This window comes from Scyliorhinus torazame, chromosome 14 (assembly GCF_047496885.1).
Source record: "Scyliorhinus torazame isolate Kashiwa2021f chromosome 14, sScyTor2.1, whole genome shotgun sequence".
NCBI lineage: Eukaryota > Metazoa > Chordata > Chondrichthyes > Carcharhiniformes > Scyliorhinidae > Scyliorhinus > Scyliorhinus torazame.
The window spans coordinates 106,516,237-106,542,860 of record NC_092720.1 but is presented as its reverse complement, the minus strand read 5'-3'; the positions used below and the strand labels follow the sequence as shown (position 1 = coordinate 106,542,860).

The 26,624-nt window shown below is 49.7% G+C and overlaps 1 protein-coding gene across 4 annotated transcripts in view; it reads right to left on the bottom strand.

Annotated features, from left to right (window-relative positions):
- The window catches only part of gigyf2 (GRB10 interacting GYF protein 2), a 261,643-nt gene extending 254,053 nt beyond the window's left edge, over positions 1-7,590 (bottom strand). For 3 of the 4 annotated variants that reach the window (XM_072474612.1, XM_072474615.1, XM_072474614.1), the window contains exon 1: positions 7,503-7,590. The gene's annotated coding sequence lies outside the window, so the exon portion shown is untranslated. The remainder of the gene's footprint in view (positions 1-7,502) is intronic. The other variant, XM_072474613.1, reaches the window with a different exon arrangement.
- Positions 7,591-26,624: the final 19,034 nt, after the last annotated feature.

Genomic DNA, 26,624 nt, shown 5'->3' with positions numbered 1-26,624 from the left:
CTCTTAAACACTGCCATTTTAATTGATCACCCACTGCTTACGCTCCGCGAGATAGTCTAGGAACGGTTGCCACCGCCTGTAGAACCCCTGCGCAGACCCTCTCAAGGCAAACTTAATCCTCTCCAACGTTATGAACCCAGCCATATCATTTATCCAGGCCTCCAGGCTGGGGGGCTTCGCCTCCTTCCACATTAGCAAGATCCTTCGCCGGGCTACTAGGGACGCAAAGGCCAGAATGCCGGCCTCTTTCGCCTCTTGCACGCCCTGTTCGTCCACTACTCCAGATATTGCTCGCCCCCAGCTTGGCTTGACCCGGGACGTTCACCACCTGAGATATTGCTCCCGCCACTCCTCTCCAGAACCCCTCCAGTGCCGGGCATGACCAAAACATATGGACATGGTTCGCCGGGCTCCCTGAGCACCTTCCACATCTATCCTCTACCCCAAAGAATCTACTCAACCTCGCCCCCGTCAAGTGCGCTCTGTGGACCACATTAAATTGTATCAGGCTGAGCCTGGCACACGAGGAGGAATTAACCCTACCTAGGGCATCAGCCCACGGACCTTCCTTGATCTCCTCCCCCAGCTCCTCCTCCCATTTACCCTTCAACTCTTCTACCAGCGCTTCCCCCTCTTCTTTCAACTCCTGGTGTATTTCTTACACCTTGCCCTCCCCTACCTATACACCCGAGATCACCCTATCTTGAACTTCTTGTGCCGGGAGCAATGGGAATTCCCTCACCTGTCGCCTCACAAAAGCCCTCACCTGCATATATCTAAAGGCATTTCCCGGGGGTTATTGAAGCATTTGTAATTGTCACAATTTAACATATTGACATGCACAAAATGCCCTCGAAAATAACACACAATAAACCATGTACCCCACTTCTCCCGCCCTATCCCCAATTACCCATATACTAAATTCCCTGTCCTTATTTAACATTACCATGCCTCCTATTTTCCTTTCCCTCCCCCCTTACTGCTAACGTTCAGTTTTTGTTAAAGAAATCGATGAACGGCTGCAACTCCGGGCGAATCCCTGTATTGATCCTCTTAAAGCAAACTTGATTTTCTCCAGACTGAGAAACTCTACCATATCGCTGACCAACACTCCTGATTTCGGGGGCTCCGAGTCCCTCCATCTCAGCAAGATCTGTCTCCGGGCCACCAGGGAGGAGAAGGCCAGAATATCGGCCTCCCTCCCCCACTTTGCCCCCGGATCTTCCGACACCCCAAATATTGCTAATTCTGGACTCGGAGTTACCCTACCTTCCAGGACTTCGAACATAATATCTGCAAATCCCTGCCAGAATTCACTCAGTTTCGGACATGCCCAAAACATATGAACATTGTTGGCTGGGCTACCTCCACATCTGTCCTCCACCTTCTCGAAGAACCTACTCATCCGGGCTACCGTTATGTGGCCCCTATGGACTACCTTGAACTGAATCAAGCTGAGTCTAGCACAGGACGAGGATGCATTTACCCTTTTAAGGCTTTTTCCCAGTTCAGTTTCCAGTTCCCCTCCCAACTCCTCTTCACCTCTCTGATAGGGGCCCCTTCCCACTCTAACAATTCCCTGTATATGTCCGAAAACTTCCCACCTCCAACCCCTATTTTGACAGCACTTTATCCTGTAGTCCCCTCAGGGGGAGGCGAGGAAAGCTTGGGACCTGTCTCCGTACAAAGTCCCGCACTTGAAGATACCGAAACCCGTTCCCTCCCGGCAAGTCAAACCCCTCCACTAATGTCTCCAAGGTCGGGAAGCCCTCCTGGATGAATAGATCCCCAAAACTCTCAATCCCTGCCCGCTGCCATACCTTAAAGCCCCCATCCAGCAGCCCCCCCCCCCCCCCCCCCCCCCCGGGACAAACCGGTGATTGTCACAGTGACCACACTGACATCCCCTCCAGTCTCATATGCTGCCTCCATCCGTCAGGGGCGCCGTCAGTAAAGCCTCCAGACTCATACCTTTGCAGGATGCTGCCTCCATCCGCTCCCAGACCGACCCCTCCCCCACTACCCACGTCCTGACCCATCAATATGTTGGCATCCCAGTAATAGTTAATAAAGCTTAGGAGAGCCAATCCCCCTTCCCCGCGTGCCCGTTCCAGGAGTACCCTCTTTACTCTCGGGGTTTTACCCGTCCATATAAACCTCGATATCGCCACATTAATACTTCTGAAAAAAACCTTTGGGACAAAAATTGGGAGACACTGAAAAAAGAAAAGCAGTCTCGGAAGGGCAGTTATCTTCACCGTCTGAACCCTCCCCGCCAGCGGGAGCATGTCCCATCTACAAAAATCCCTTCTCATTTGATCCATTGCTTTGTCCAAATTTAACTTGTGAAGCTACTTCCAATCCTTGGCCACTTGAATCCCCAGATACCTAAAACTCTTCCCAACCACTTAAAAAGGTAGCTCCTTCAGCCTCCTTTCCTGTCTCCGTTCCTGAATCACGAACATCTCGCTTTTTCCCATGTTTAACTTGTAGCCTGAAAATCGCCCAAATTCTCCTAATACCTCCATGATTCTGGTCATCCCCCCCCCCCACCGGGTCCGTGATATAAAGCAGCAAATCGTCCACATAGAGAGACCCTGTGCTCCACCCCCCTCTCACTATTCCCCTCCAGGTATTCGCTGCTTTCAGAGCCATTGCTAAGGGTTCTAGGGCCATGGCAAACAGTAATGGGGAGAGCGGGCATCCCTGCCTTGTCCCCCGACGAAGACTAAAGTATTCTGACCAAACTCGGTTAGTTCTTACATTTGTCACCGGGGCCTGGTACAGTAGCTGGACCCACTCCACAAATCCCTGTCCAAACCCAAACCTGCCTAAAATATCACATAGATACTTCCACTCCACTCGGTCGAACGCCTTCTCCGCGTCCATGGCAACTACCACCTCAGCCTCGCCCCTCCGCTGGCATCATAATTACATTAAGAAGCCGTCTAATGTTGGATGTCAGGTGCCCTTTACAAATCCCGTCTGATCCTCCCCAATTATCTCCGGGAAGCTAAAACTATTAAGAGCTCCCAAACTCAAGTATTTTTTTTCCCCATTACCACTCTACCCCTCATTATCACAAATTAGTTCTTTGTTAACGTGACAGTAGAAAGCCTTGTCTCACCTCATTTCAAACCACAACATATTCAATTTTACCAAATACTGAAGTCAGAGCTAAACTAGTAACAGCAAATAACGCCTTCTCCAAACAAAGAATCGCTCAACATGAGTAGGGATGAGTAGAGATCAGAAGAAAGGAATTATCAAAACTGTGATTTGGAATGTCTTGTTGCATGAGGCTGAAGCATGGGCTTTGAGAAAAGCAGACATCCAACAATGGAGAGTTATGAAGTGTGGTCTTGGAGAAGGATGGAGTGGATCAGTTGGAGAGGTTACAAGATCAATGAAGCAGCTCTCAGAATGGTGGAGGAGAAAATATCATTCGTGAATATCAATAAATGGCAACAAGGTTGGAGTGGCCATATTCTAAGGCATGAAAACTTGAAGGAGGTGACTGAAAAAAGTTTAGGGGGACGTATTCAAAGAGGGAGAAAGAATGATGTTAGAAAACTTTAAATTGAAAATGGGAGACTTCCACGACCAACTGAAGAGGAAAGTGCAGAACTGTATGGCATAGAGAAATGAACACCGGGCTGCCTATTGGCAGACCACGACAGCTTACAATCTACCTGTCTGATCAAGCCTTTGGTCCCTAATATCACCTTATGTCGCGCAGTGTCAAATTTTGTTTTATAATGCTCCTATGGGAGGTCTTGGGGTGTTTATAAGCTGCTGTTGCAAGAGGCAAAAGGTAGATCTCAGGTCCCAAATGACACACCGGCTCTGAAAATAAATTATTGTAGATAGGATATTGGAGGAAAAAGTATTACGGTGCGAGTTATAATTTTAGGGGGAAATTGCATTGTGCGCTTCTGAATAAAAATGTGTGTATACATATATATATATATATATCATAGATTATAATAGAATTTACAGTGCAGAAGGCGGCCATTCGGCCCATCGAGTCTGCACCGGCTCTTGGAAAGAGCACCTTACCCAAGGTCAACATCTCCACCCTATCCCCATAACCCAGTAAACCCACCCAACACTAAGGGCAATTTTGGACACTAAGGGCAATTTAGCATGGCCAATCCACCTAACCTGCACATCTTTGGACTGTGGGAGGAAACCGGAGCACCCGGAGGAAACCCACGCACGCACGGGGAGGATGTGCAGACTCCGCACAGACAGTGACCCAAGCCGGAATCGAACCTGGGACCCTGGAGCTGTGAAGCAATTGTGCTATCCACAATGCTACCGCACTGCCCCAAACCCACACAAACACGGGGAGAATGTGCAAACTCCACATAGACAGTGACCCAGGGCCGGGATCGAACCTGGGACCTCGGCGCTGTGAGGCAGCAATGCTAACCATTGCGCCGAATCATAGTAAACTACCATGGTTATGCTGCCTTTGAGAACACTGTGACTTAATTTTTATTAATGTGACACCACTACTCCCCCTGATTAATCACAACACAACATGCCATACACAAAGTTTACAAATAAGGATTTTAACATGTAGCTTAAAAGTATGGCACATTCTTTCCAAAGGTTATCAAAACAGAAAACCTAATGCAAGTGTATTTCTCAACTGCGTAACCTTTAATCAAGATTGAATTATGCTGCAAGATGCAATGAAATTTAATATGTGCAATTTGATAACAACCCAAGATCTCCACACTAAAAAAAAATTCAAGTCCTAACAGACGTGAGTAAATTGCACTCTTGGAGGATGCAGAGGAGATTTACCAGAATTAGCAGGCATATCATAGAATGAAGGGACTTCAGTTTTATGGAATGATTTAAAAAGCTGTGATTCTACTCCTTACAGTAGAGAAAGCTAAAAATTTAAATTATTTAATATACTTCAAAAGCAATTCACGAGCTCTGAAGTGCTTTACAATGTCCTAAGGACGTCATGAAATGCTATGTAAATTCAAGTTCTTCCTTTAGTTGATCAAAAAAAAATTACTTCAAGTTTGTCCACTAATGTGTTTTAAAGCTATAAAAGGCCCTCAAAGCATTACAATGAATTCTGCTGCCCAAAGACCCATTACCCCATTCACACTTTCAACCAAACTTCACCAATGGATGATGTCCACTGCTTACAAGAAAGCATCAAAAAAGTAACAAGAAACAGCAACACATTGTTAAAATAATCTTGTATTAAGAGTTGTCAGCTGTTGAAAACTATTCCATTATTTTTAATATATAGTAATAGACAGGATGAGAAATTTCTAGAAAATAGGGCTAAGAACAGATAATGGGCAGGGTGAGGAAACACCGAGAAAATAGAGCTAAGAACAAATAAACAAACTTTCAAAAAACAGTAAAGGAGTCTCAACATAGGAGAAATAATTTTGAATTTTGGAGTGTAGCTATGTACAATAATGTTAAAGAATTACTAATAAGCAAATCCATATTATGAACATACATGCAGCATAGCTAAATTAATATAAATTACATATTACAATGTTTTACATGTTTATACACAAGCATGATTTCCAAAATCTTAAGCAACTGCATCTGCCTGTCACAAAAATAAGTTATAAAACTGAAAGTGAATGAAATTGTCCAGTGTGTGTATTAACATAAGAACTAGGAGCAGGAGTAGGCCATCTGGCCCCTCGAGCCTGCTCCGCCATTCAATGAGATCATGGCTGATCTTTTGTGGACTCAGCTCCACTTTCCGGCCCGAACACCATAACCCTTAATCCCTTTATTCTTCAAAAAACGATCTATGTTGATCTTAAAAAACATTTAATGAAGGAGCCTCTACTGCTTCACTGGGCAAGGAATTCCATAGATTCACAACCTTTTGGGTGAAGAAGTTCCTCCTAAACTCAGTCCTAAATCTACCTCCCCTTATTTTGAGGCTATGCCCCCTAGTTCTGCTTTCACCCGTCAGTGGAAACAACCTGCCCGCATCTATCCTATCTATTCCCTTCATAATCTTATATGTTTCTATAAGATCCCCCCTCATCCTTCTAAATTCCAACGAGTACAGTCCCAGTCTACTCAACCTCTCCTCGTAATCCAACCCCTTCAGCTCTGGGATTAACCTAGTGAATCTCCTCTGTACACCCTCCAGTGCCAGTACGTCCTTTCTCAAGTAAGGAGACCAAAACTGAACACAATACTCCAGGTGTGGCCTCACTAACACCTTATACAATTGCAGCATAACCTCCCTAGTCTTAAACTCCATCCCTCTAGCAATGAAGGACAAAATTCCATTTGCCTTCTTAATCACCTGTTGCACCTGAAAACCAACTTTCTGCGACTCATGCACTAGCACACCCAGATCTCTCTGCACAGCAGCATGTTTTAATTTTTTATTATTATATGTATCTACACGGAGACCATGCAAGACCATGCATCTGATATTATAAAACATCCAATCGCATAGAAACAGAATTATTTACTGAAAATATCCACATGACTAACTTCATACCAAAGCATTGTTAGGCAGGTGAATGACACATACTAAGACCAATGTCATGCAGTGCGTTAGGAGTCCAGAATAATGAAGTTGAACCCAACATGCTAAAGAAGTTTAACCAAGCACCTTGGAATTGCTATTACAACAATGCAAACAATTTGATGACTGGCAACAATTGTGACATCATTGCTTGGAAAAATGTTTAATATGAAAGCACAACAATATTCATTATAATGTCAAAGTGATGAGTGCAAAACTAGATTTGGACGGTGGAGAAAATTAAGTAAACGAAAGAATACATTTGAAATTACTCAAAAAGAACGAATTCTATTTCCTCATATTCCATATGGATATTGGAACGAAGCACATCAGTGTGAATATTCAAAACACGCAGATATTATAATGATTCAGTGCCTATAAATTACAACAGATCATGTCGTTCAAAAACACTCCTGATAAGACAGAAAGATCAATCCCAGTAACCCCGCCTTTATTGCTGAAGGTGGGCAACTCCTGGAAGACCTTCCTCAACACTAAATATGATCAATCCTGAACTTCACAGTAACCCGGAGAGCAAGTGGAATTTAACCCAGCCAGGAGCTGCACCCTTCTTTTATTGCAAACGGCGAGTGGATGAGGGGCATCGACAGGGCAGCCTGCTGGCCGCAAGCACCTTCAGTTCCTAAAGATTGCTTGAGAAGGCCGCTCTGGTCATGTTCCTACGGGGGGGGGGCGGGGGGGGGGGGGGCTGCCTTGAGGAAAAGGGGCGGTTAGGTGAGAGGCCTAGGCCAGCTCAGCATTCGGGCTCTCGGACTACGCCATGTGCTGGTGTCGGCTGGCTAGCTGGCTCCCTCCCCCTCGGGCAGGGTCGGCCAGGGTGAGAGGGAGGTGAGGAGGGAGGAGGAGCAGCTGGGGGTGGCACAGAGGTCAGGCCCGAAGTGGAAACAATGCTTTCAGGAGGAGCGGGCTGTCGTATCTTGTTGTGCCAGTCCCTTACCTGCGCTAAATCGCGAACAGGAAGGGTTCTCGCAGACTCACTCTCAGCGCTTCTACTCTCCTCGGCGACAAGATGGCGGAATAATAGGCGTCACGTGACCCGGGCCCAGCTCCACGTCCCCGGATGCTGAGCAGCCTCGGTCGGCGGCTATGCGCATGCGCCCCCGGCGGCGGCATCAATCACCTCCTTCATTCATTCATTCATGGGGGTCAGTCACTTTGGTTCAAAAATTCAGCTTTAACTTGCAGAGTCCGAGTAAATTGGGTCCGATTTATTTGGAGGAAGGATGAGAGGTGGTCTGTCTCTTTTTAAATTCATTCAAGGGATGCCAGGGCCAGGATTTATTTATTGCCCGTCTCTAATTGCCCCTGAGAAGGTGGTGGCGAGCTGACCTCTTGTGCCATGCATGATTCTGAAGGGGCTAGACAGGGTGGACACTGAGAGATTATTTCCAACTGGTCAGCAAGTCTAAACATTGTGGACTCCGTCTCGGGATAAGGGGCCGATCAGTTAGAGATGAGATGAGGAGAGTTTTACTTCACTCAAAGGGATGTGAATCTGGAATTCTGTATCCCTCAGAGAATCTTGGGTTATGGGGAGTGGCTGGGAAAGTGCAGTTGAAGCCCATGGTCGTATTGAATGCCTGAGCAGGCTCAACCGGTCATGTGGTCTACTCCTATTGCTTCTGTTCTTGTGTTTCTTTGATGCATCACACATTTTTTTCCTTTCCAGAATGTTCGACGAAACGAACATAGGATAAGGCTGAAGCTGTCTCCATTTCCCTCTTTTGCAAGCTAGTCGATGTTGAGGGGCTTCATGATGTGGAGATGCCGGCGTTGAACTGGGGTGGGCACAGTAAGAAGTCTTGCAACACCAGGTTAAAGTCCAACAGGTTTGTTTCGAATCACTAGTTTTCGGAGCGCAGCTCCTTCTTCAGATGGAACTGCGCTCCGAAAGCTAGTGATTCGAAACAAACCTGTTGGACTTTAACCTGGTGTTGTAAGACTTCTTACAGGGGCTTCATGTCAAACTTGCAAACTTCCTTGAAGCAGAGACTTAGGGCCCAACTGGTCACCTGGCTCTGGCTACCTCAGCATACAAAACGTTCTTGGGTTTGTCACTACTTTCCATTCTTTGGACGTGCCTGATCCATTGAAGCCACCTTTGTTTGATTAGTGCCAATGGTGGTGGTGGGTGGGTGGTGGGGGGGGGTGGGGGGCTCTTATTGCACCAGGACTGCTGTATTCAAAACTTTGGCTTGCCAGGATGTACCCATTGTGACACAGACTGCGAAGATTAAAAATATACAGCTTCTTTTCCTGGTAGCTGCCAGTTGCCCGTGTTTCACAGTCACACAGCAAAGTGCTGAGAACACAGGCCTTCTAAACCATCAACTTGGCCCTAAAGGCCCCATGCAAAGGTACCAGCCTAGGGGCACTGGTAATGGCACCTCTGCCGTTCTCACCGGTCAGCTACTCCTCCAGTCTGGTGGTGGTGGCGGTATTAAAGATTTGGGGTCAGTGGAGAAGGCACATGGGGATGGAGGGAGCCTCAGTTTGGACTCCGATACGCAACAATCATAGATTTGTCTCGGGCAAGATAGACGGAGGGTTTCAAAGCTGGCATAGGGCAGGCATTAAAAGGATGGGGGAATCTGTTCATAGACGGGACCTTTCCCAGCCTGAAAGCGCTGGAGGAGAAATTCAGATTGCCCCCGGAAATGCTTTCAGATACCTTCAGGTACGCACCTTTCTCAGAAAACAGGTGGTATCATTTCCGCTGCTACCCCCACGCAGGATACAGGATAGGGTGGTCTCCGGCACCTGGATATGGGAGGGGAAGATGTCAGACATCTACCAGGAGGCGGAGGAAGCCCCTGTGGACGAACTTGAGGGCAAATGGGAGGAGGAGCTAGGCGGGGAACTGGATGCGGGCCTGGGGGCGGATGCCCTAAACAGGGTCAATTCCTCTTCATCATGTGCCAGGCTTAGTTTAATCCAGTTTAAAGTGATCCACTGGGCACACATGACTGCAACCAGGATGACCAAGCTCTTTGGGGTTGAGGATAAGTGTGCGAGGTGTGCGGGAACCCCTGCAGATCATGTCCATATGTTCTGGGCATACCCGGTGATGCACAATCAATTACTCGTGAGACAAGGGGAGTCATACTAATCGGCTTTAATCAGCTAGAACTGCATGGGTTCTTAAACCCCGCCTCTCAGGGCAGAGCTATGTACATTGGCCAATGGTAGACTCCGAGGTCTGGCCAATGGGCATCCACCTCTCAGGTACTGCAATACCTGGTATTACCACACCCGGCTCTTCAGAGATTCTGGCAGGGTTTTGCTAAGGCAATGTCCAAGATCTTAGACACGTAGGTGGTGCCGAGTCCAGACATAGCGATCTTTGGTGTGTCAAACGATGCGGGAGTTCAGGAAGCAAAAGAGGCTGACGTATTGGCCTTTGCCTCCCTGGTAGCCCACTTCTAAGCACCCGAATGTAGAGACCTGGGTTAGTGACATGGCTGGGTTTCTCAGTCTCGAGAAAATAAAGTTTGCCTTGAGAGGGTCCATGACTGGTTTCTCTCAGAGGTGGCAGCCGTTCCTCGAGTTTCTAGGAGAGCAGTAATAGTCAGCAGCAGCAGCATCCCGGGGGATCGTTACTTTGTTTTGTTCTTTTCTCTGTATATATGATTAACTTTTATTTTTTTATTTTAATGGTTGCATATGGTTGTACAAAAATTATGTTTTTGACAAAAATTTGAATAAAAATATATTTTTAAAAAAAATCTTGGGCCTAAGGATCAGCTTGATGTTTTTCCATATTACATGAGTGGGCAGAGTTGTAGCTGCATGTTTTCCCTACATGCGCATTTAGCTTTGCATCAAGAGGCAGAATATCTGTCACCTTGGACCCAAGATATCAGGATTTGCTGACCACTGTAAGTGGGGTGTTATTTAGTGTGATCCGGCAGAGATCAAATACCGTTTCCCATGACCACAGTTTCCTTGAAGCTTATAGTCAGGGACAGGGAAAACAGGTTACAGGTCTGGGAGAGACAGTTCATGAATCTTTGTAGCTGAGTTGCCATGTGGGCGATTAGTACAGCATTGTCAGTGTAGAAGAGTTACATGATCAGGACGGATTGGCTTTTTGTCTTCACTTTCAAACTTGATAGATAGCAATTAGGAAAATGCTTTTCCTAACATTTACCAAATAACAAAATCCCTGAATTATACTTATTACATAGAATAGAAGAACATATACATACAGCACAGAAACAGTCCAAACATGTGTGCAGCATTAATGCTTTCATAAAGCCTCCATCAGTTCTTTTTCATCTAACTCCTATCAGGGTAACTTATTGAGCTTCCCCTTAGATACATCAAAATATTGGCCTCAATTACCCTTGGTGGCTATGGGTTCCACATTCTCGGCACTCGCTGGGTAAAGAAATTTCTTCTGAATTGATTTCTCAGTGACTATTCTTGTGGACAAAGTGAATAACTACACCATGATGCTCCATTTGCCATCTTGCTGCCTGATTTAACCTGTCTATATTTCTTTACACCTCGCTATGCCCTCCTCACAGCTACAATTCACACCGAACATTGTCCACAAATTTAGAAACATTCTCAGTCTCTTTAGTCTAAGTCGTTAAGGTACATTGTAAGTCGCTCAGGTGCCAACACGGAACTTCACTAGTTACATTCTGGCAACTGGAAAATGCCTCGTTTATTCCAATTTGTTGCCTCCCATGCATGAATCAATCCTCCCTCTATGCTAATATATTTCTCCCATGAGCCCTTCTGAGAGACATTTTATTCAACGTCTTTTAGAAGTCTAAGTATATCATAACAACAGGCTCCTTATATTTATATTATTAGTTATGTATTGAAAAGATGCTAATAAATTTGTCAAAACGTGATTTCCCTTCTGTAAAATTAAGCTGATTACATATGACGGTGCCATGAGTTTCCAAATACATTGTTAAGATTTCCTTAATAATAAACACCAACAGTAATGTCGGGCGATCTAACCTGTAGTTCCCAGTTTTCTCTGGGGCAGCACGGTAGCACAAGTGGATAGCACTATGGCTTCACAGCTCCAGGGTCCCAGGTTCGATTCCCCGCTGGGTCACTGTCTGTGCGGAGTCTGCACGTTCTCCCGTGTCTGCGTGGGTCTCCTCCGGGTGCTCCGGTTTCCTCCCACAGTCCAAAGACATGCAGGTTAGGTGGATTGGCCATGATAAATTGCCCTTAGTGATCAAAAAAAAGTTTGGGAGGGGTTATTGGGTACAGGGATAGGGTGGACGTGAGGGCATAAGTGGGTTGGTGCAGACTTGACGGGCCGAATGGCCTCCTTCTGCACTGTATGTTCTATGTTCTCTCTCCCCTACTTTCTTAAGTAGCAGTGTCATAAACACTTTAATGACAGAAAATGGTTCATATTCAAGGCCTAAGAAAATTCTGGAAGAATTCGTATTTTGAAAGATTCTGTCTCTTAAAGTTTTAATACCAGACTTGGATTGCTATTCCTGGAAAAAAAAAGTCCTTCTAAAAGAAAAGGTAATTCAGCAGTTTTAAAGAAGCTGAAAACCTCTTGAACCTCATGGAACGTGTACGAAAGGGGTCACCTTCACGGCGCCGAGGATCCCGGTTCGATCCTGGCCCCAGGTAAATGTCTGTGTGGAAATTTCACATTCTCCCCATGCCTGCGTGGGTCTCGCCCCCGCAGCCCAAAGATGTACAGGGTAGGTGGATTGCCCATGTTTAATTACCCTTAATTGGGGGAAAAAATTCAAAACAAAAGAAGTCACAAGGAAGATTATGGCTCTGGAAAAAAAAATACCTGTTTGGTTTTGGTTTTGCTTTGAGAAGAAGAAAGACCAACTGCTTATGAAAAGAAGGCGGCGGCATTTTTCCAATCCCGAGCCAGAGGTGATTATAAGATGCTCTTAGGTTGCTCGACACGCTGGGACCTATAACGGTTCCTTGGGCCTGCCTGAAAAGCAGTGCAAGATTCATCAATTTCGCAGATCATCGCTGAGAGAATAATCATGTAACCCGGATGCCATTTCAAGGACTTCAACATCTTTCCTTTTCCCTTGAACCATTAACTTTTTATTTTTTAACTATTCACTTCTATTTTTTTCCAATTAAGGGGCAATTTAGTGTGGCCAATTCACCTACTCTGCACATCGTTTTGGGTTGTGGGGGTGAGACACGCAGACAAGGGGAGAATGTGCAAACTCCACACGAACAGTGACCCAGGGCCAGGATTGAACACGGGTCCTCAACGCTGTGAAACAGCAGTGCTAACCGCTGCGCCACCCAAATCATTAGCTTTTAAACTTCGGTAGAATTTCTTTCTTTTTATTTATTGTGTGTGTATTTCATATTTCAGTGTATATGTTAATAAGCTTTGCCTTTCTATTTGACAAGACTGGTTTTATAATAAACTAATAAGTTTGTTGTCTATTGAAAGAAGCCTGGTTATAGTCTTTTTTATTCTGGTTAGTAGGTGCGAAGGTAATCAATTGGCCACTTTAGTAAGCGAATCAAACTTTTAAACTAATGATGTGACCTGTGGAGTAATGGGGCCCATAACACTACCCACTTCTCCCATCCCGATCGTAAGAGCAGTGATATGTTTGCAAACTTCCAATTCACTGGGGCCACTATAAAATCTAGGGAATTCTGGAAAATCACAACCAGTGTATCCATTTTTCTGTAGTATCTCTTTTAGAAAGCTGGGATGTAGGTCACCAATTACTGTGGATTTATCCACTTTTAGTCCCTCAATTTTCTCTAAGACATTTTCTTTGCTGTTATTCATTACTTAATAATAATAATCTTTATTTTACTCACTTATTACCCTCTATTTCTGATATATAATCTGTGACTTCTACTATAAATGTAGACACAAAGGACATGATTTTCCTTCCTGGGCTGGGAAACTGACATGGGGCCTCTTTCCATGTCTTGGGGGAAGTAGTCACAGTCCATAACTTTAGTGGAGGAGTGCTGCTAATTGATTGGAAGATGGGTTGGGTGGCTAATTAGTGGCCTTAAATGTAGGAATGGAAGATGGACTGAATTAATTGTGGGCTCCATATAAACCACATTGAAGGCAGCCATTAATGTGCCTGTCATTTGCTAAATGATGACCTACATCCTAGCTTTCTAAAAGAGAAAGCTGCAGAGAAAGTGGATGCTCTGGTTGTGATTTTCCAAAATTCCCTGGTTTTTAGAATGATCCCAGTGAAGTGGAAGTTAGCAAATACAACACTGCTGTTACGATCGGGATGGGAGGAGTGGGTAGTTTTACGAGCCCCATTACTCCACAGGTTGCATCATTAGTTTAAAAGTTTGATGCATCTGGAATTGAGGAAAAGAGGCTGAGGCCTGACACATAGTGCAGGTCTGCCCCTTGCTTCTCTCACAACAATCTGGAGGTCCTTCTGAAATGATTAAACTCCATCCTGTCCGACAGCATGCCAAAGTCTCAGCAGCTCAGGGAAGCCTCAGCACTGTGGAGTCTTCTGCACTCCAAAGCTCTTACTCATAATACCTTAGTAAGAAGTTTTACAACACCAGGTTAAAGTCCAACAGGTTTATTTCAAACACTAGCTTTCGGAGCGCTGCTCCTTCCTCAGCCCAGTCCAATTCCAGCATCTCCACACCATAATACCTGGGGCAAAATTCTCCCCCAACGGCGCGATGTCCGCCGACTGGCGCCAAAAACGCCGCCAATCAGACGGGCATCGCGCCGGCCCAAAGGTGCGGAATGCTCCGCATCTTTGGGGGCCGAGCCCCAACATTGAGGGGCTAGGCCGGCTGGCGGAAATGGCGTTTGTTGCCCCGCCAGCTGGCGCGGAAATGCGGCGCATGCGCGGGAGCGTCAGCGGCCGCCGACAGTTTCCCGCGCATGCGCAGTGGGGAGAGTCTCTTCCGCCTCCGCCATGGTGGAGGCCGTGGCGGAGGCGGAAGGGAAAGAGTGCCCCCACGGCACAGGCCCGCCCGCGGATCGGTGGGCCCCGATCGCGGGCCAGGCGACCGTGGGGGCACCCCCTGGGTTCAGATCGCCCCGCGCCCCAGGACCCCGGAGCCCGCCCACGCCGCCTGGTCCCGCCGGTAAATACCAGCTTTGATTTACGCCGGCGGGACAGGCAATTTCTGGGCGGGACTTCGGCCCATCCGGGCCGGAGAATTGAGCGGGGGGTCCCGCCAACCGGCACGGCCCGATTCCCGCCCCCGCCCAACCTCCGGTACCGGAGACTTCGGCGGGGGCGGGGGCGGGATTCACGGCGGCCAACGGCCATTCTCCGACCCGGCGGGGGGTCGGAGAATGACGCCCCTGGTGTCACACAGCTGTTCCAACATAGAGGAGAAAGATCTATGGAGCTGGTTTTGCACAGTGAGCTAAACAGCTGGCTTATAATGCAGAACAATGCCAGCAGCGTGGGTTCAATTCCCGTACCAGCCTCCCCGAACAGGCACCGGAATGTGGCAACTAGGGGCTTTTCACAGTAACTTCATTGAAACCTACTTGTGACAATAAGCGATTATTATTATTAAGATCAGGGGCGGGATTCTCCGCGAACCGACGGGGCAGGCCACTCCAGCACCTTCAGGGGCTAGGCCAGCAGTGGAGTGTTTGGCTCCATCCCAAAGCATGCACAGGGGGGTTCTTCTCCGCACCGGCCATAGTGGAGGTTGACAGCGGCCATTGCGGAGGGAAAGAGTGCCCCCATGGCACAGTCCTGCCCGCGGATCGGTGGGCCCCAATCGCGGTCAGGCCACCGTGGGGGCACCCCTCGGGGCCAGATCCCCCTGGCGTTCCCCCCGAGGACTCTGCAGGCCGCCCGTGGAGCCATGTCCCACCGGTTAGGGCCTGTTGAGATTTACGCCGGCGGAACTGGCCGAAAATGGGAGGCCACTCGGCCCAGCGCGGGATGGAGAATCGCCGGGGGGGGCGCTGCCAACGGCCCCCGACCGGCGCGGCGTGATTCCCGCCCCCGCCAAAACCCCGGCGCCAGAGAATTCAGCAGCCGGTGGGGGCGGGATTCACGCCGCCCCCCGGCGATTCTCCGACCCAGCCCAGTTTCCTGTGTTCGCACCATGGTAAGCACTGGTATCAGTGCAAACACAGTCACACCTTCCAAGCTCACTGTCCACCAGCTTAGATATAGTCACCTCATAGGTCCTCACATGTGATTTATATGGGTGGCATTGGCTAAAGAGCATGTGAACAGGAGGAGGTGAAAAAGGCAACAGTGGGCAGTTCCTCATGAAAGTTGGAGGACAGACACAGCTACGTGGCCTTGACATCGATCGTAATGAAGTGCTTCGAGAAGTTGGTCATGAGGCACATTAACTCCATATTCCCAGAATGCCTTGATCCACTGCAATTCGCATATTGCTGCAACCGGCCTACAGCAGACGCCATCTCGCTAGCCCTACACTCATCCCTGGAGCATCTCTACAACAAGGACGTCAGACTCCAACTGTAGCTCCGCCTTCAACACCATAATCCCAGCCAAGCTCATATCAAAGCTCCAAAACCTAGGACTTGGCGCCTCACTCTGCAACTGGATCCTCGACTTCCTGACCCATAGACCACAATCAGTAAGAATAAACAACAACACCTCCTCCATGATAGTCCTCAATACCGGGGTCCCGCAAGGCTGCGTACTTAGCCCCCTACTATACTCCCTATACACACACGACTGCGTGGCAAAATCTGGCTCCAACTCCATCTGCACGTTTGCCGACGACACGACCGTAGTGGGTCGGATCTTGAACAATGATGAGTCGGGGGGAGATAGAGAACCTAGTGGACTGGTGTAACGACAACAGTCTCTCCCTCAATTTCCGCAAAATTAAAGAGCTAGTCATTGACTTCAGGAAGCAAAGCACTGTACACACCCCTGTGTGCATCAATGGGGCCTAGGTGGAGATGGTTGGCAGCACAAACGAGCCAACACGGTTGTAGATGGTACAACTCTGTTTTATTATTCTGTACAATAATAACTATTAACTTCTGGCTGTGGTTCGTACTTCACCAGCTAACCTGTGGACCCAGCCCTAGCACTATCTTAGTGAGGCACTCAGCACATGGTGTATGTCTGAGTGGCACGCTGTGAGCTCTGTGCTCTGAACTATCTCCTGGTAGAATGAGCGGGAACTGTGGTGTTCCCTGTTTTATAGTGCGTGTGCTCTCACTGGTGATTGGCTGCCATGTTGTGTGTGTGTTGGTTGGTCCAACCACCTGTCCATCAGTGTGTGTGTGTGATTGCATCATGATATGTTAATGTGGATATCATGACACGGATATGTCAGAGATCCCCACGGCACTGAGAGGTTCTGGACATGAGAACTGAGGAGTTCATTCAGTTCATATACAGCTCAGGGCTTTGAACACATGAGCTGCTCTACTGAGAGAGTGAGCAATCTCATGGAGAGCCACCGTGATCGTATATTTCACATTATTTTCATTCTTTTGTGTGTTGGTCTCTAACGTATTAGAACGTTTAGAATGCCATCTGATGGTGCGACCCATCAACAGCTGGGCTGGCGAGAGGCCTGTGGACAGTGGGGCCGAGCGATAGGCCAGCAGTGCTAAATAGAAGTCAGATCCGGCATCAGCAGCCTTGCAGAGGAGCCGCTTCACAATGTGGACGCCCTTTTCCGTCTTGCCATTCGACTGGGGATGCAAGGGACTGGATGTCACGTGTGTGAAGTTGTATAAAGTGGCAAAGGAAGACCATTCTTGGCTCGCAAAGCAAGGCCCGTTGTCAGACATGACGGTGTGCGGAATTCCAAGGTTTCTTTGCATGCCCGGATGACAGCTGATGATGTCATGTCATGCAGGCATATGACCTCCGGATAATTTGAGAAGTAGTCAATCAGAATGATGTAGTCCCTGCTGAGCGCATGAAAGAGGTCCACGCCCACCTTCGCCCGGGGGGACGTTACCAACTCATGGGGCTGAAGGGTCTCAGGGGGTTGCGCCGTCTGAAACCTTTGACAGGTGGGGCAGTTGAGCACCATGTTGGTGATGTCGTCGCTGATGCCCGGCCAGTACACAGCCTCTCGGGCCCTCCACCTGCACTTTTCAACTCCGAGATGGCCTTCGTGCAGTTGTTCGAGGACAAGCCGGTGCATGCTGTGTGGGATCAAGATCCGGTCCAACTTTAGGAGGACACCATCAATGACGGCCAAGTCGTCCCGGATATTGTAAAATTGTGGGCACTGCCCCTTGAGCCACCCTTCCATCATGTGGCGCATTACACACTGTGGAAGGGGGTCAGCGGCAGCCTCACGGCGAATGTGGGCCAGACGTGCGTCAGTAGCCGGCAGATTGGCCGATGTGAAGGCTACTTGTGCATCGACCTGACAAACGAACCCCTCCGATTCGGGCGGTGTGTTAACTGCCCTGAACAGAGCATCTGCGATGATGAGCTCCTTTCCCAGGGTGTAGACAAGTTGGAAGTCGTACCTCCGGAGCTTGAGCAGAATGCGCTGGAGGCGAGGGGTCATATCGTTGAGGTCCTTCTGAATGATGCCGACCAGGGGGCGATGGTCGGTCTCCACAGTGAACTGCGGTAGACCATATACATAATCGTGAAATTTGTCGATGCCGGTCAACAAGCCTTGGCACTCCTTCTCAATCTGCGCATAGCGCTGTTCTGTGGGGGGGTCATGGCCCGCGACGCAGAGGCAACCAGGGCCCATGATTCGGTGTCGTCCCGTTGCAGGAGTACCGCCCCAATGCCGGACTGGCTGGCGTCAGTTGAGATCTTTGTTTCCCGTGTGGTATCGAAAAACGCCAGTACCGGGGCGGTGGTGAGCTTGACCTTGAGCTCCTCCCATTCACTTTGGTGTGCGGGCAGCCACTGGAATTCCATTGTCTTTTTGAGCAGTTGTGTGTGAGGCAAGGTTAGGAATGAACTTCCCCAGGAAGTTGACCATCCCGAGAAAGCGCAGCACTGCCTTCTTGTCTGACGGCTGCTGGATGGCTGCGATGGTTGCCACTTTGTCGGCATCCAGCCGTACACCTGACCGGGAGATGTGGTCCCCCAAAAACTTTAGCTCAGTCTGGCCAAAAGAGCACTTGGCTCGGTTGAGGCGCAGGCCCTGATCTCGTATCCCTGCAAAGACACGCTGGAGACGACTGATGTGCTCCTCTGGTGTGGTGGACCAGATGATAACCTCGTCTACGTAGACGCATACCCCTTCGATGCCCTCCATCATGTGTTCCATGATGCGATGGAACACCTCGGAGGCCGAGATGATGCCGAATGGCATCCTATTGTAGCAGTATCTGCCAAATGGAGTGTTGAAAGTGCACAGCTTCCTTTTTTTTTATTTTTAAAAAATATATTTTATTCAAGATTTTTGGCCAAACATAACAGTACGTAGTGTTTCTTTTACACAACAATAAAGCAATATAAATAACAGAGGCCAGTTTTAAACAAATAAATAATATATAAACAAAAACAAAAACAAAACTGAATGGCAACTGCCTTGTCCAAAATAAATACTCTCCAAAAATACAATCCAACAATCCAATATACAATTACCTATAACAACTACCTATACATATTATACATATACAATAACATCTCTGAGAGTCCGTCCGATTCCTCTCTCCCCCCCCCCCCCCTCCCCCCTGGGTTGCTGCTGTTGTCTACTTCTTTTCCATTCCCTCTATCTTTCTGCGAGGTATTCGACGAACGGTTGCCACCGCCTGGTGAACCCCTGAGCCGAGCCCCTTAACACAAACTTAATCCGTTCTAACTTTATAAACCCTGCCATGTTGTTTATCCAGGTCTCCACACCCGGGGGTTTGGCTTCCTTCCACATTAACAATATCCTGCGCCGGGCTACTAGGGACGCAAAGGCCAACACGTCAGCCTCTCTCGCCTCCTGCACTCCCGGCTCTTCTGCAACCCCAAATATAGCCAACACCCAGCTTGGTTCGACCCGGACCCCCACCACCTTCGAAAGAACCTTTGCCACCCCCACCCAGAACCCCTGTAGTGCCGGGCATGACCAGAACATGTGGGTGTGATTCGCTGGGCCTCTCGAGCATCTCGCAGACCTATCCTCTACCCCCAAAAATTTACTAAGCCGTGCTCCAGTCATATGCGCCCTGTGTAACACCTTAAATTATATCAGGCTTAGCCTGGCACACGAGGACGATGAGTTTACCCTACATAGGGCATCAGCCCACAGCCCCTCCTCAATCTCCTCCCCCAGTTCTTCTTCCCATTTCCCTTTCAGCTCATCTACCATGATCTCCCCCTCGTCCCTCATTTCCCTGTATATGTCCGACGCCTGACCATCCCCCACCCATGTCTCTGAGATCATTCTATCCTGCACCTCCTGCATCGGGAGCTGCGGGAATTGCCTCACCTGTTGCCTCGCAAAAGTCCTCAATTGCATGTACCGAAATGCATTCCCTTGGGGCAACCCATATTTTTCCGTCAGCGCTCCCAGACTCGCAAACGTCCCATCTACAAACAGATCTCTCAGTTGTACTACCCCAGCTCTTTGCCATGCTCCAAATCCCCCATCCATTCTCCCCGGAACGAACCTATGATTGTTTCTTATCGGGGACCGCACCGAAGCTCCCGTCATTCCCCTATGCCGTCTCCACTGCCCCCAAATTTTCAATGTAGCCACCACCACCGGGCTTGTAGTGTATTTCTTTGGTGAGAACGGCAACGGCGCCGTCACCATTGCTTGTAGGCTAGTCCCCCTGCAGGACGCCCTCTCCAATCTCTTCCACGCCGCTCCCTCCCCTTCTCCCATCCACTTACACACCATTGAAACATTGGCGGCCCAGTAGTACTCACTTAGACTCGGTAGTGCCAGCCCCCCCCTGTCCCTACTACGCTGCAAGAATCCCCTCCTCACTCTCGGGGTCTTCCCAGCCCACACAAAACTCATAATACTCTTCTTGATTCTTTTGAAAAAAGCCTTCGTGATCACCACCGGGAGGCACTGAAACACAAAAAGGAATCTCGGGAGGACCACCATTTTAACCGCCTGCACCCTACCTGCCAATGACAGGGACACCATGTCCCATCTCTTAAAGTCCTCCTCCATCTGTTCCACCAACCGCGTTAAATTAAGCCTGTGTAATGTACCCCAATTCTTGGCTATCTGATCCCCAAGTACCGGAATTCCCTTGTTGCCTTCCTCAACGGTAAATCCTCTATCTCTCTGCTCTGCTCCCCTGGATGCACCACAAACAACTCACTTTTCCCCATGTTCAGTTTATACCCTGAAAAATCCCCAAACTCCCCAAGTATCCACATTATCTCTGGCATCCCCTCCGCCGGGTCCGCCACATATAGCAACAAATCATCCGCATACAGAGATACCCGGTGTTCTTCTCCCCCCCTGAGTACTCCCCTCCACTTCCTGGAACCCCTCAATGCTATGGCCAGGGGTTAGTCGCCAGTGCAAACCATAACGGGGACAGAGGACATCCCTGCCTCGTCCCTCTATGGAGCCGAAAATAGTCAGACCCCCGTCCATTCGTGACCACGCTCGCCATCGGGACCCGATACAGCAACTGTACCCACCTGATATACCCATCCCCAAAACCAAATCTCCTCAGCACCTCCCACAAATAATCCCACTCCACTCTATCAAATGCTTTCTCGGCATCCATCGCCACCACTATCTCCGCTTCCCCCTCTGGTGGGGGCATCATCATTACCCCTAGCAGCCTCCGTATATTTGTATTCAGCTGTCTCCCCTTCACAAACCCAGTTTGGTCCTCATGAACCACCCCCGGGACACAATCCTCTATCCTCATTGCCATTACCTTGGCCAGAATCTTAGCGTCCACATTCAGGAGGGAAATGGGCCTGTAGGACCCGCATTGCAGCGGGTCTTTTTCCTTCTTTAGGAGGAGCGATATCGTTGCCTCTGACATAGTCGGGGGCAGCTGCCCCCTTTCCCTCGCCTCATTAAAGGTTCTCATCAGTAGCGGGGCCAGCAAGTCCATATATTTCCTATAGAATTCAACTGGGAATCCGTCTGGTCCCGGGGCCTTCCCCGCCTGCATGCTCCCAATCCCTTTCATCACTTCCTCCGTCTCAATCTGTGCTCCCAGTCCCACCCTCTCCTGCTCCTCCACCTTAGGAAATTCCAGCTGATCCAGAAAGCACATCATTCTCTCCTTCCCATCCGGGGGCTGAGCTTCATATAATCTTTCGTAAAATGCCTTGAACACTCCATTCACTCTCTCCGCTCCCCGCTCCGTCTCTCCCTCCTCATCTCTCACCCCGCCATCTCCCTCGCTGCTCCCCTTTTCCTCAGTTGGTGGGCCAGCAACCTGCTCGCCTTCTCCCCGTATTTGTACTGTACACCCTGTGCCTTCCTCCATTGTGCCTCTGCATTACCCGTAGTCAACAAGTCAAATTCTACATGTAGCCTTTGCCTTTCCCTGTACAGTCCCTCCTCTGGTGCCTCCGCATATTGTCTGTCCACCCTCAGAAGTTCTTTCAACAACCGCTCCCTTTCCCTACCCTCCTGCTTTCCTTTATGTGCCCTAATAGATATCGGCTCCCCTCTAACCACTGCCTTCAGCGCCTCCCAGACCACTCCCACCTGTACCTCCCCATTATCATTGAGTTCCAAGTGCCTTTCAATACACCCCCTCACCCTTAAACACACCCCCTCATCTGCCAATAATCCCATGTCCATTCTCCAGGGTGAACGCTGTTGTTTTTCTTCCCCTATCTCCAGGTCCACCCAATGTGGAGCATGATCCGAAATGGCTATAGCCGTGTACTCCGTCCCCGTCACCTTTGGGATCAGTGCCCTTCCCAAAACAAAAAAATTTATTCGTGAATAAACTTTGTGGACATAGGAGAAAAACGAAAACTCTTTACTCCTAGGTCTACTAAATCTCCAGGGATCTACTCCTCCCATCTGCTCCATAAAGTCCTTAAGCACCCTAGCTGCAGCCGGCCTCCTTCCAGTCCTGGACCTCGTTCTGTCCAGCTCTGGGTCCAGCACCGTATTTAAATCTCCCCCCATTACCAACTTCCCCACCTCTAGGTCCGGGATATGTCCTAACATACGCCTCATAAAGATGGCATCATCCCAGTTCGGGGCATACACGTTCGCTAATACCACCGCTTCCCCTTGCAATTTGCCACTCACCATCACGTATCTGCCCCCACTATCCGCCACTATAGTCTTTGCCTCAAACATTACCCGCTTCCCCACTAGTATGGCCACCCCCCTGTTTTTTGCGTCTAGCCCCGAATGAAACACCTGCCCCACCCATCCTTTGCGTAGTCTGACCTGGTCTATCAGCTTCAGATGCGTCTCCTGAAGCATAACCACATCTGCCTTAAGTTTCATTAGGTGTGCGAGTACCCGTGCCCTCTTTATCGGCCCGTTCAGCCCTCTCACATTCCATGTGATCAACCGGGTTGGGGGGCTCTTTACCCCCCCCCCCCCCTTGACGACTAGCCATCTCCTTTTTCAATCCAGCTCCTCACCCGATTCCCATGTAGCCGTATCTCCCCCAAGCGGCGCCCCCCCGCCCCAACTACCCCCCCCATACCACCTCCCCCTTCTCCCCAGCTGCACCAACCCAGTTAAACTTCCCCCCCCCCCCGCTAGATCCCACACTAGCGTAATTGCACCCCCCCTGTCGCTCCCAGAAGTCAGCAAACTCTGGCCGACCTCGGCTTCCCCCCGTGACCTCGGCTCACACTGTGCGAGGCCCCCTCCTTCCTGCTTCCCTGTTCCCGCCGTGATTACCATAGCACGGGAACAAAGCACACGCTTCCCTTTTGGCCCCGCCCCCAATGGCCGGCGCCCTCAGCTCCTCATCCTCCCTCCCCCCCTCCCCCACGACATGGGGAAGAGAGAAAAGTTACAGGGTCGCAGGATTAACAACTTGGGAAGTCATCTCTTCCCTCTTTTCCCCCCCTTGATCCCACATATTCACCCCCCCACTTTGTCCCAAACGTTCTTTTTATGGCCCGCTCACTCCAGTTTCTCCTCAACAATAAATGTCCACGCCTCATCTGCCGTTTCGAAGTAGTGGTGTTTCCCTTGATGTGTGACCCACAGTCTTGCCGGTTGCAGCATTCCAAATTTAATCTTCCGTTTGTGCAGCACCGCCTTGGCCCGATTAAAGCTTGCCCTCCTTCTCGCCATCTCCGCACTCCAATCTTGATATACGCGGATCACCGCGTTCTCCCACCTACTGCTCCGAGTTTTCTTTGCCCATCTGAGGACCATCTCTCTGTCCTTATATCGGAGAAATCTCACCACTATGGCTCGAGGAATTTCTCCAGCCCTCTATCTTCGTGCCATAACTCGATAGGCTCCCTCCACCTCCAGCGGACCCATCGGGGCCTCCGATCCCATTAACGAGTGCAGCATCGTGCTCACATATGCCCCGACGTCCGCCCCTTCTACACCTTCGGGAAGACCAAGAATCCTTAAATTCTTCCTCCTCGCATTATTCTCCAGCACCTCCAGCCTTTCCACACACCTTTTGTGTTGTGCCTCGTGCATCTCCGTTTTCACCACCAGGCCCTGTATGTCGTCCTCATTCTCAGCAGCCTTTGCCTTCACGACCCGAAGCTCCTGTTCCTGGGTCTTTTGCTCCTCCTTTAGCCCCTCAATCGCTTGTAATATCGGGGCCAACAGCTCCTTCTTCATCTCCTTTTTGAGTTCATCTACGCAACGCCGCAGGAACTCTTGTTGGTCAGGGCCCCATATTAAACTGCCTCCTTCCGACGCCATCTTGCTTTGTGCCTGCCTTCCTGGCCGCTGCTCTAGAGGATCCACCGCAATCCGGCCACTTTCCTCTCTTTTTTCCATCCGTGTCCAGGGGGGATTCCCTTCTGGATTACAGCACAGTGTTTTTTGCCGTTAAAATTGCCGTTGGGGCTCCTGTCAAGAGCCCAAAAGTCCGTTCCACCGGGAGCTGCCGAAACGTGTGACCTAGCTGGTCATCGCCGCACCCGGAAGTCGAAAGTGCACAGCTTCCTGCTGGACTGATCCAATTGAATCTGCCAAAAACCCTTTGAGGCATCAAGCTTGGTGAATATTTTTGCCCGAGCCATTTCGCTCATGATTTCTTCTCGTTTGGGTATGGGGTAGTGTTCCCTCATGATGTTGTTATTCAAATCTTTTGGGTCGATACAGATCCGGAGCTCGCCAGAGGGCTTCTTGACGCACACCATGGAGCTGACCCATGGCGTTGGTTCCGTGACCCCGGGAAAGCACTCCTTGGTACTGCAGGTCCTGCAGCTGCTGCTTGAGGCGATCCTTGAGTGGTGCTGGGACCCTACGAGATGCGTGAGTGACCGGGGTGGTGTCCGGTTTGAGCCGTATTCTGTAAGTGTAGGGCAGTGTGCCCATGCCCTCGAAAACCTCCTGGTTGTGCGCGAGGAGTGAGTGCAGCAGCGCCCTAAAGTCTGCATCCGGGAAATCGGATGTGCCTTCTGGAGACAGAGTGTGTACCCGCTGAACGAGGTGGAGGATCTTGCATGCCTGTGCGCCTAACAGAGAGTCCTTCAAGGATCCAACTATTTCAAATGATAATGTGGCTTTGTGTGAGTTGTGTGTAACCTCGAGCTGGCAGGACCCCGTGGCCGGGATGACGTTTCCATTGTAGTCAACCAGCTGACAGTGGGATGGCAGAATCGGTGGTTTAACCTTCAAGGTCTGGAAGGCTGACCATGCGAGGAGATTGGCGGAGGCACCAGTGTCCAAGCGAAATGTGATCTGTGATCGGTTGACCGTTAGGGTGGCACACCACTCATCGCCCGGATCAATGCTGTGCACTGGCAGCGGCTGGTGGTTCCGACTTGGGGATATCCGGTTCTTGTGGATTACCGCAACGCGGAAGGTCTCCCTGTCTTCGGTATCACTGGTCTGCATACTGTCAGGGTATGACTCAGTGTATGGGGGCTGAATTGCCCGCACGTCCCTGCGAGGCTGGCGGAATGGTTGAGAGTTGGCACGTTGAGCTGCTCGACAGCAGGCAGCGTAGTGGTCCATCCTGCCACAGCGGAGGCATTGTCGCGCTTTGGCTGGACATTGCCGCTTTAAATGGGCGGAGCCACAGTTGCTGCACGTCGTGACGTCATGGCGTTTGTTGCACCACTGCGCATGCGCGGTGTGGTCCTGCATAGAGCGCGCCTGCGCATCACGTCCCTCTGCGTCGACGTCCCCTCTTTTGGCATGTACAAGCGCGGGAGGCCTCGGAAAGCGCGCAAAATGGCCGCCCTCGTCCGGGCTGTGGGCCGGGAGGAACTCCATCGACTGGACCCGCTCCGCCTCGTAGGACCCGTGCCGTGCCGTTTCGGCCACCTGGATTTGGGAGGACCGGCTGGTCGCGTTTCCATGGAGGGCGCAGGTCTCGATGGCAGTGGCTAGGGTGAAGTGCTTTATTTTGAGGAGCTGTTGGCGTAGGGTGTCCGAGGTGACCCCAAAAACTATCTGATCCCGGATCATGGAGTCGGAGGTGGCCTCATAGCCGCAGGACTGCGCGAGTATACGGAGGTGTGTCAAGTAAGATTGAAAAGGCTCATCCTTACCCTGCAGGCGCTGCTGGAAAAGGTACCTCTCGAAGCTCTCATTGATTTCCACGCTGAAGTGTTCCTCGAACTTTAGAAGCACCGTCTTTTTAGTCTTTAGTCTTGTCCTCGCCTTCTGCGAATGCCAGGGAGTTGTAGATGTGGATGGTGTGTTGCCCCGCCGTGGAGAGGAGGAGGGTGATCTTCCTGGTGTCCGATGCATTCTCCCTGTCTGTGGCTTCTAGGAAGAGTTGGAAGCGCTGTTTAAACAGCTTCCAGTTGGTGCCAAGATTTCCAGCGATTCGGAGCGGCTGTGGCGGGCTGATGTTTTCCATCGAGCAGGATGGCGGATTTCTGAAAGGGTGCAGGTAGGTCTCACAGTCGCTGGCGAGTTTCCAGACCTGGTATCATGTAGTGTTGGGTGTTCCGATGCACAAACGAGCCAACACGGTTGTAGATGGTACAACTCTGTTTTATTATTCTGTACAATAATAACTATTAACTTCTGGCTGTGGTTCATAGTTCACCAGCTAACCTGTGGACCC